The 8,628-nt window shown below is 56.9% G+C and overlaps 1 long non-coding RNA gene across 1 annotated transcript; it reads right to left on the bottom strand.

Moving 5' to 3' along the window:
- Positions 1 to 2,859: 2,859 nt before the first annotated feature.
- On the bottom strand, positions 2,860 to 6,219 carry LOC124231473 (uncharacterized). The gene is made up of 3 exons (XR_006886538.1): positions 6,125 to 6,219; positions 5,816 to 5,876; positions 2,860 to 5,564 (listed from the first exon to the last, which is right to left on the bottom strand). It is a non-coding gene; the product is annotated as an uncharacterized LOC124231473 (long non-coding RNA).
- Between the last annotated feature and the right edge of the window lie 2,409 nt (positions 6,220 to 8,628).

Raw genomic sequence — 8,628 nt, forward strand, 5'->3', positions numbered from 1 at the left:
CGACAGTCAGAGGCCCTGCTCACCCAGAGCTTACAGGCAAGGGCAAGCAAATGCGAGATGCCAGGTGTGCTGGATGGCAGCAAGTGCCAGAAAAGGAGGCAGAGACAGGGGAGACGGTGTGCGGAGGGTGGGGTGACTATTTAACAGGATAGGGGAGGCCTCCCTGACAATATGACATTTGGACACAGACCCAGGGGAAGTAAGGAGGCAGCCACGGGGAGGAAGAGCCATCCAGGAAGAGGGAACAGCATGTGCAAAGGCCCTGGGGCAGTGGCATGCTTGGGTGTTCCAGGAGGGGAAGGCCAGTGAGGCTGGAGAGGAGAGGTGGTCATAGAGGGTTCAGATAGCAATTGCCTCATTGTCTCTAAAACCTTTTACAGCAGGTGGTGCATACATCCACCAACAAAAGCAAGTCTGTTGTTGCCTGGGGGCAGGGTTGGGGGAGGTAGCTTGCAAAGGGGCACAAGGAAGTTTTGGGGGTGATGGAAATGTTTTGTGTCTTGATTGTGGAGGTGATTTTATGAGTGTAGACATCTGTCAAACGCACTGATGTGTAGAGTTCAATGAATACAGTTAACTATACACTAATTATATCTCAACTAAAAGAACACAAAAGACAAAGTCCCTGAAGTTCTGGGTGTTGGGCGTGCTTCTCACACCGGGGTCTGTTCTGCAGGGACAATTCTACAGAGCGGAGGGCCCAGACCTTCTAGGGCAAGTGTCCCCCGCAGATGGAAACCGAGGCGCTCACCCAGCACCTGCAGGTGAGGGTGGGTTGGACGAGCCATGGCTCCACTCCTGAGCTTGCTGCTGCTGAGAGACAGCAAGTCAGCCCCAGAGGGGACTCTGCCAGCCCCTCCAGCCCAGGGCGCTGATTATGACCCATCAGCTACCTGCCGTCCCCCAGGGGCTGAGGGCCACCCGGCACCAGCCTCGTCCAGCAGCCTTGCTTTCCTCTTGTCCTTGGTCACTACCTGGGGTCTCGGCCCCACAGTCCTGGGTGCATCCTTTCCCCTCCCCCAGCCTTCCAGTGACCCCTCCTGGTCCCCCTGGACTCAGTCAACGAATACACTGCCCTCCCCTGAAGACACCAGCCCTTTCTTGCGGCCCCCAGGGCCTGACACTCTCCCACTACCTGCACCGCAGGCCTGAGGGGAGAGCCCTGTGTCTCTTCCTCCAATACCCTCTCCCAACCTCAGCCTTCCTCTCTCCCCGTCCTCCACCATGTGGCCCCTGGCCGCAGTCCCCGTCCATTCCCACATCCAGCTCCCCCAGGACAGGTCCCTGGTCTCTCCCCGAGCCTGCCTCCTCTTTACCCCTGGAGACCTCAGGCCTCTCTCCCCACCTGCCAGCCTGCCCCACGCCCACGCGTGCGTCCCTCCTACCCCACCGCTCTCCGCTGGCCTACAGTTCAATCCCCGGGGCTCTGGCACCTCCGCCCAGGGTCCAGGATACTCTCTCTCGCCCCGGGATCGGCAGGTGCTGTCCCGTCCCCGGTGGTCTGGACCCAGCCCGTCCTCAGGCCTGCAGACCTAGCAGGGGCAGCGAATGGGAGTCGGGGACCTTGGGGACCTGCATGAGCCATGCACGGGTCTCCTAGTGGGCAGACGGGCTCAGCCTCTCGGCAGGGACTATCCAGGGATTTCACAAATGGGGGAAGCCCAGGGCTGGTGAGGCTCGGAGTGTGGGGGCAGCAGGTGGGTGCAAAGGGATCTGTGAGGTGGGGCTGGGCTCCGGGCTGCAGGGACAGCCCAGTGGGGCTTCTGGTCATGACCTGTCCCCAAGTGAGGTGGGGTGCACGATGGAGCTGGGGTACAGGGGGCATCTGCTTCCTGGCCTTGGGTCCCCGGTGGCTGGGGCCAGAACCTTGAGCACCAGCTGTGGCAGACCTTGGAGGCACGATTGCCTGCGTTACTTCAGTCAGTTCTCTTGATGACCTTACCCCATCGGGGATGCTGTCCACCCCACAGGGAAGGAACTGAGACTCCAAGAAGCCGTGAGGCCGGCCGAGAAGATGCAGTGACTGGGCTGAGCTCCTGGGGGTCAGTCATCCACCCCCCCACCCAGGGGTGATCCAAGGAGGACGATGTAGGACCACCTGGGACTGTGCCTGCATGGCTGCGACGTGAGTGGGTGGTCACTGTCCTTACACGGCTGGGGGCCATCAGAGCTCGGGAGGGGCAGGAGTGTGCTTGGCCCCTAGAGCTGACTTCCAATCCTGCTGGCCACCTGGGGAGGGGACGGGTGGAGCAGGTCAGCACTCGGAAGACCGCCCGGCCAAAGCCAGCAAGGGGGGCCCAGGAGGAAGCGTCAGTCTGTGTCTGGGTTTAGAGGCTATCAGGGGAGATGGACATCCCACTGTAAGAAGCTGTGCTGAGCACGTGGGACAGTGGCTCTCGTCTCGGCTGTACAAGCTTGCTGGAGGGGCCCCCATGTGGGTTCTGATGAACTGTCTGGGTGTCCTGTCCCAGAATCTGCCTGCGGGTTTCACACCACTGCCAGCTGGTGGCCGTGGTGGCCCCTCCCCATCTGCACGTGTGGTGGCTCAGCCCCAGATGGGCCGAGAGTGCTTAGCACCGTGCCTGGTGCGTGGGAAGCGCTCAGGAGACCTTAGCCCACAGTTTTAATGGCCCTGCAGCCGGGAGGGCCGGATAAGAGCCTTCTGCCAGTTCCCCTGCAATTTAAGTCCTGGTCATCTAGAGGTCACTCACCTATCACACACACCTTACTTATCTGTCTGTCTGTCTCTCTGTCATCTATCTTCCATCTAGATCTACCTAGGATCTGTCTTCTATCATCTATCTACCTATTGATTAAATCAGTCCATTGACATTAAAAATTTTTTAAATTGAGATCAAATTGACACAACATAAAATTCTTCATTTCACAGTACACAGGTCGGCGGCTTTTAGTAGATTCACGATATTGTACAACCAACACCACCATCTAATGCCAAACATTTTCATCAACCCCAAGAACACCCCATCCCCATTCACAGTTCCTCCCAGCTGCCTCTCCCCAGTGCCTGGCAGCCACCAGTGTGCTTCCTGTCTCTCTGGAGTTGCCTGTTCTGGACATTTTGTATGAAAGGACTCGTGCAACACGTGGCAGGGCACATTTCCTCGTATTGACCTGCATCTTTGAGGTTTGAGACGGCCTCCCTTTCCTGGTGAAGCAGAGACTTCCTTGCTGGCCTCGGGCTGGAGGAGGGCCATCTCCTCCCGGAGGGTCCTGTCCCTTTGTAGTTTCCAGGCCTCGAGGGGGGACGGACGCCCAGGCCGGGAGCCGTGGCATTCACACAAAGAGACTTTCATCTTGCACTTCTGGGTGTCTCACTCTCTGAGAGCTTCTGTTTTCTCAGAAGGTGCTTCCCGATCGATCGTGGACTTGCCTGTCCCTTAAATGCGCTTTTCAAAGCCGGTTTCCTGCCCTGCAGGTCCCCCCTTACCCCCCCAGTCCCCAGCCGCGGGCGGGGTGACCCTTCCTCTGATCTCCAAAGGCGGGAAAGGAAGCTAGCAGGCCTTGAGGGAGGCAGACTCCGCAGCTGGGTGTCAGTGAGGGAACCATCTGGCTTCCGTCCGGTGGCTTCCCCATAGGATCAATTTTCCGGCTTAACCCTCTCCCCATCCGTCGTCTCTGAGCCAGACACCGGCCTCCCCTTCTGCCTAGTGTCCTCACTGCGTGCTGGGCTCCTCCCTGGGGGCAGAAGGGGCCTGCCTCTCCTCCCCCTTTGCTTCTGCTCCAGAGGGTGTGACAAGAAGGGGATAGTGACAGCTGTCCTTCTCCAGGGAGCGGTCTGCAGGGCACTTCCGTGTTCATTGTCCCCTGGACCCCCGATCATGGCCAGCAGAGGCCAGTGCTCTTGCTGTCCCATTTTGTAGGAAGCATGCAGGGAGGGTGCAAAATGTGCTTGGCACACGGCCACAAGACTGGAAGGTGGCCGAGACGTGGCCTGAGCCCTGGCTCCTGGTTCCCTTCACCTGGGTGGCTGTGGCCCTGATGCATGGCGGTCACTGGGGTCAGCGGAACAGGCTGGGGCCTGGCTTGGCTGTCAGCTGGGCCAGCCGCCTGGTCTCCTCAGCCTACACTGGGGGCTTCGGACGTCCTCACAGGGCTGTCCGAGCGTCCAGGCAGACGCAGAGCCCCCAGCAGCATCTGCCCCATGAGTACTGGCCGGGGCAGCCAAGATGGCTGTGGCATCTGCCAGGAGGGATGAGTTCACCTGCACTGGTGTCTCGGACGGCCTCCACCTTCTCGGCGCATGGTCCTCAGCGCATCATCTGGGATCCTCCCATGGAGAGAGCTCTGTTCTTGGGTTGACTCCCCCAGAGAGGGGAACAGAAGGAGTGTGAGTGTGCAAGGCCCGGGAGGCCTGAGGAGTGTGCCCGCAGAGCCTGCCCTGCTCGCATGGTCTTGTTCTATGAGGCCTGAGGCCCTGGGGTCAGGAGCAAGTCTGAGGACCACTCCATGAACTGGGCGTCCCTTGCAGCTGCCGGTCTCAGGGTCCCAGGCCCGGGAGGAGGGGGCGGGGCCTCAGGTCACAGGTCGCAGGTTTCCCCCAGGGACTCACCCCAGATGCAGACACGGCCAGACAGGCTGCAGCGGGGCTGGACGGCAACCCCTCGGGAGACAGGCACGGCCAGCGTGACTGTCCAGACGACCACCTCTGAAATCTGGATGGGAGGTGTTGACGAGCAAAGACGTGGGGACCACTTTCTGGAGGAAACCACGTCTCAAATGCACCGAGTGTCCCAGGTACGGGGTGACAAAGGCTTCCTGATGCTTCAGGCATGGTGCTTGCCCCACAGAGGCCCAGATTCCTGTAGCATGACAGGGGTTCTTACTGCAGAGGGGCTGCAGGCCGTGCCCCGCCCCCAGAGCGTGGGGTCAACCCCGATCCTGCCGCTCTGAGTGCTGAGCCCGTCGAGAGCAGGTCAGCCTCCTCAGTTCCTCGGGTCATCTGCATGGGACCGCCAGGCAGGACGTGCCCCTCGGCCCTGAGTACGCTGGGCTGCCTCAGTGTCCCCTGTTGACTGCGGCCTCTGGCCTGGGCAGAGTCTTTCAGGGGCACCCAGACTGCCATGGTGGTTCCAACAAGGCCTCATGTCCCAGGACAGTGGCCCCAATGGCCAGAGGGGACATGGGCTGAGCAGAGGCCTCCACTCCTTCGTCCCCACCCTGCGGCCTCCAGGGAAGCCCTGATTGCAAAGCTGGAGGGCGGTGGCTCTGGGAGTTCAACCAAGGTGCTAGTTGTCCCCTCAGGACCTGGGCTTGTTGAGAGTGAAGTGGTCCTGCTCAGAGAGTCTCCCTGTGGCGTGAGGGCAGGTGCAGGGGCAGCCCTCCTGCCAGGCTGAGGCATGGGATGGTGATAACTGCTGTGTGGGTGCTGTGAGGACCCATATGATGCAGAGTGTGCTCAGGGCTGGCTCCTTGGGGCACATGTGTCCGTGATCCCCCTCACCTGGTCCTGGGGACAAGCTGGGCATGCCTCACAGGTGCCTTTCCGTGGAGTGGCGAGACCTCTTAATGTAGCTGGGTCCTTGGACACAGATAGCACTTGTGGCCTAGAGAGGAGAGTCAAGTGACCGTAAAAGTAAAATGTTTAAAACAGCTCTTCTTCCTCCTCAATTCCCTCCTCAGCCCTCTCTCTTAAAAAAATTATAATAGACTATTTTTTAGAGTAGTTTTAGGTTCACAGAAAAATTGAGGGGAAGGTATGGAGGTTTCCCACTTCCCCTGCCTGCTCCCCGCCCCCATGCACAGCCCATCGACACCCCCCACAGAGCAGTGTGTTTGTTACAGGCCATCAACTCACGCTGACACCATCACTCAGAGTACACAGGTGACACTCGGGTTCACTCTTGGTGATGTGCATTCTGTGGGTTTGGACAAAGGCACAATGACGTGTGTCCACCATCACACAGAGTAGTTTCTCTGCCCTGCACACCCTCTGCGCTCCGCCTGGTCACCCCTCCTCCTCTCTCTTTAACAAATATTTTAAAGGATTCCGGACCTCAGGTGCACAGACGGGATGGATCCCAATCTGGGGTCACAGCCCACTCAGAGCACCCGTCCTGCCCTCGCTCTTTGAGGTCACACCGATCATAGAACCAGCACTCCGCACCTTCCAACCTCGAGAACTGGAACGCGGCCGGTCACTCGCGGTGGCCTCTGCTCTTTCCCACCCCACCCCTTCTTCCTCCGTCTGAGGGAGCCGGGACTCTGCCGGTGGTGTTTGTTTTCTTCGCAGTTTTATCACATATACGTGTAGGCTGAGAACACACGTGGTGTAGTCTGGCTTATTTTTGAAGTTTGTAAAGAGGCTGTCACTCCTCACGTGGCTTTGTGGGACGTGATTTCCCTGTTCAATGTTGTGTTCCTGGGCTCGTCCACATCCTGTGGGTGCTGGCAGTTTATTCAATGTCGCCGTCGCAGAATTTCTCCTTGTGCGATTACACCACGAGTGGTCCGTCCCCTTCTCTCGCTGCTGGGCACTCGGGCTGTGCTGGTGTTCTCTTACCCACAGGCGTCCTGCACAGCCCCGCAGGCGACCCTCTCGGCCAGGTGGCTAAGAAGGGGATCTGGATCACGGGGATGCAGAATTTTAACTGGAAAGAGAATGCCTGTTTTGCAAAGTGGTTGCCCCGATTCACACGCCAGCAGCAAAGTGTAAGAGTTCTGCTGGTCCACATCCTCTCCAATATTTGGAATGACTAAAACAATTTTTTTTGGTCAATCAAATTCATGCAGAGTTGTACGCCGTCCTGGATCGTGTGTCCCAATTCTGGTGAGAAGGAGCTTCTCTGGTCGTGGGCTCTGTGCTCGGCTCTCCTGGGGGCGCCTCGTCGCGTCCTCTGCCCACATTTCTGTTGGGTCGTTGGCTTTTCCTTACGGACTCCTAGCAGTTCTTTGTAAATTCTCGACACTACTCCTTTGTCGGTTTGCGTGCAGTGGGTATTGTCTCCCAGTTTGTATCTCCTGGTCTTTTCACCTTCCTTAAGGTATATTCTGATGAGTGAAAGCCCCTAGTCTTACTGTAGTCAAATTGGTCAGTCTCCCCTTTATGTTGTCAGGGTTTTATGTGTCTTGCTTAGGAAATCCTTTCCTACCCTCAGACCACATAGATACTCACCTCATTTTCTGCTAAACTTTTAAACTTTTGCCTTTGAAATTTTGGGTCTTAACCCACTTGGAAATGCTTTTTGTGACCGGGGTGAAGGAAAGAGCCGAGGTTTTGTACTGTGGTTTTTCTGCCTCATTTCTCGAATGACTTTCCCTGGGGATCCGACCCGCCACTTCCCTGGTCGATTAGAGTCCGTCTCCAGGTCGGGGAGTTGCTGTTTCTGTTTTCTGTTCCATCGGTCGACTTGTCTCTTCCTGAGTCAACACCATGTGTTACACTTGATGCCAGATTTACAAGCAGCCTTTCCAACTGGCGGAGCAACTTCCCCTCCTTCTTTTTCTCCTTCAGAAGAGTTTGGACTGTTCTTTTAAAAACTGAGTTATAATCCACACGTAGCAAAGTACACAGACCTCAAGGGTACGTTTCACTTAGCTTTTATAAGTGTGCATCCTTGGCAGAGTTGTCAGGGCTCCATCACCAGCCTCTCCAAAACTGATGGCGTGAAGTGCCCTTCGTTGCGCTTGGGGCTCAGAGCGTCACGAGGCGGCTGGACGGCCAGGGCAGCTTGCCTCTGCTCCGTGCTGTCCGCAGGAGCTGATGGCTGGGGTGGGCTGACCACTCAGACGTGCTCTGTCGGACCACCTTTCCTCCCTCCTTATGGTTGATGCTGGCTGGACCTCAGCTGGGCTGTGGCCGGAACCCCTACACGTGGTCTCTCCCCATGGTCTTTCCTCGGGGGTGGTTGGGGCTCCTCGCAGCCCGGTGGCTGGGTTCCCTGTGCACAAGGAGTTCCTTCCGTGGTTCCTGTGGGTTGAGGACTACAGAGGTCTGCCCAGGTTCAAAGGGAGGATGGAGACCTCGCCATTGGAGAGGAGTCTCAAGGTCACCTTACAAAAAGCTCGTGGGATGGAAGGAATTGATACATCTTCATAAAATACAACTTGCCACCCCCCAGGTCAAAGAGTAAAATATTTCCAGTGACCCTGGGGCTCCCTGGGGCCCTTCCAGTCCATACCAACCCTTGGAGGTAATTACTGCCCTAATCCCTATTGACATAGATTAGTTCTGCCTAATGGTTTTGTTAGAGAAAACTCACACTTCTCCTTTTTTTTTTTTTTGCTTTTTTTTTTGCTGAGGAAGATTCTCCCTGAGCTAACATCCATTGCTAATCTTCCTCTTTTTTTGCTAGAGGAAGATTAGCCTTGGGCTAGCATCTCTGCCAATCCTCCTCTATTTTTTTTGTATGTGGGTCACCTCCACAGTGTGGCCGGTGAGTGGAGTAGGTCTGTGCCCAGGATTTGAACCTGCGAACGTGGGCTGTGGAAGCAGAGTGCATGGAACTTTAACTACTCGGCCACAGGGCTGGGCCCTCTTTTTTTTTTTTTTTCTGCTGGGGAAGATTCGCCCTGAGTTAGCATCTGTTGCCAATCTTCCTCTCTTTTTTTTCCTCCCCAAAGCCCCAGCACGTAGTTATATATTCTATATGTAAGTCCTTCTAGTTCTTC

The sequence above is a fragment of the Equus quagga genome, chromosome 21 (assembly GCF_021613505.1).
Source record: "Equus quagga isolate Etosha38 chromosome 21, UCLA_HA_Equagga_1.0, whole genome shotgun sequence".
Lineage (NCBI taxonomy): Eukaryota > Metazoa > Chordata > Mammalia > Perissodactyla > Equidae > Equus > Equus quagga.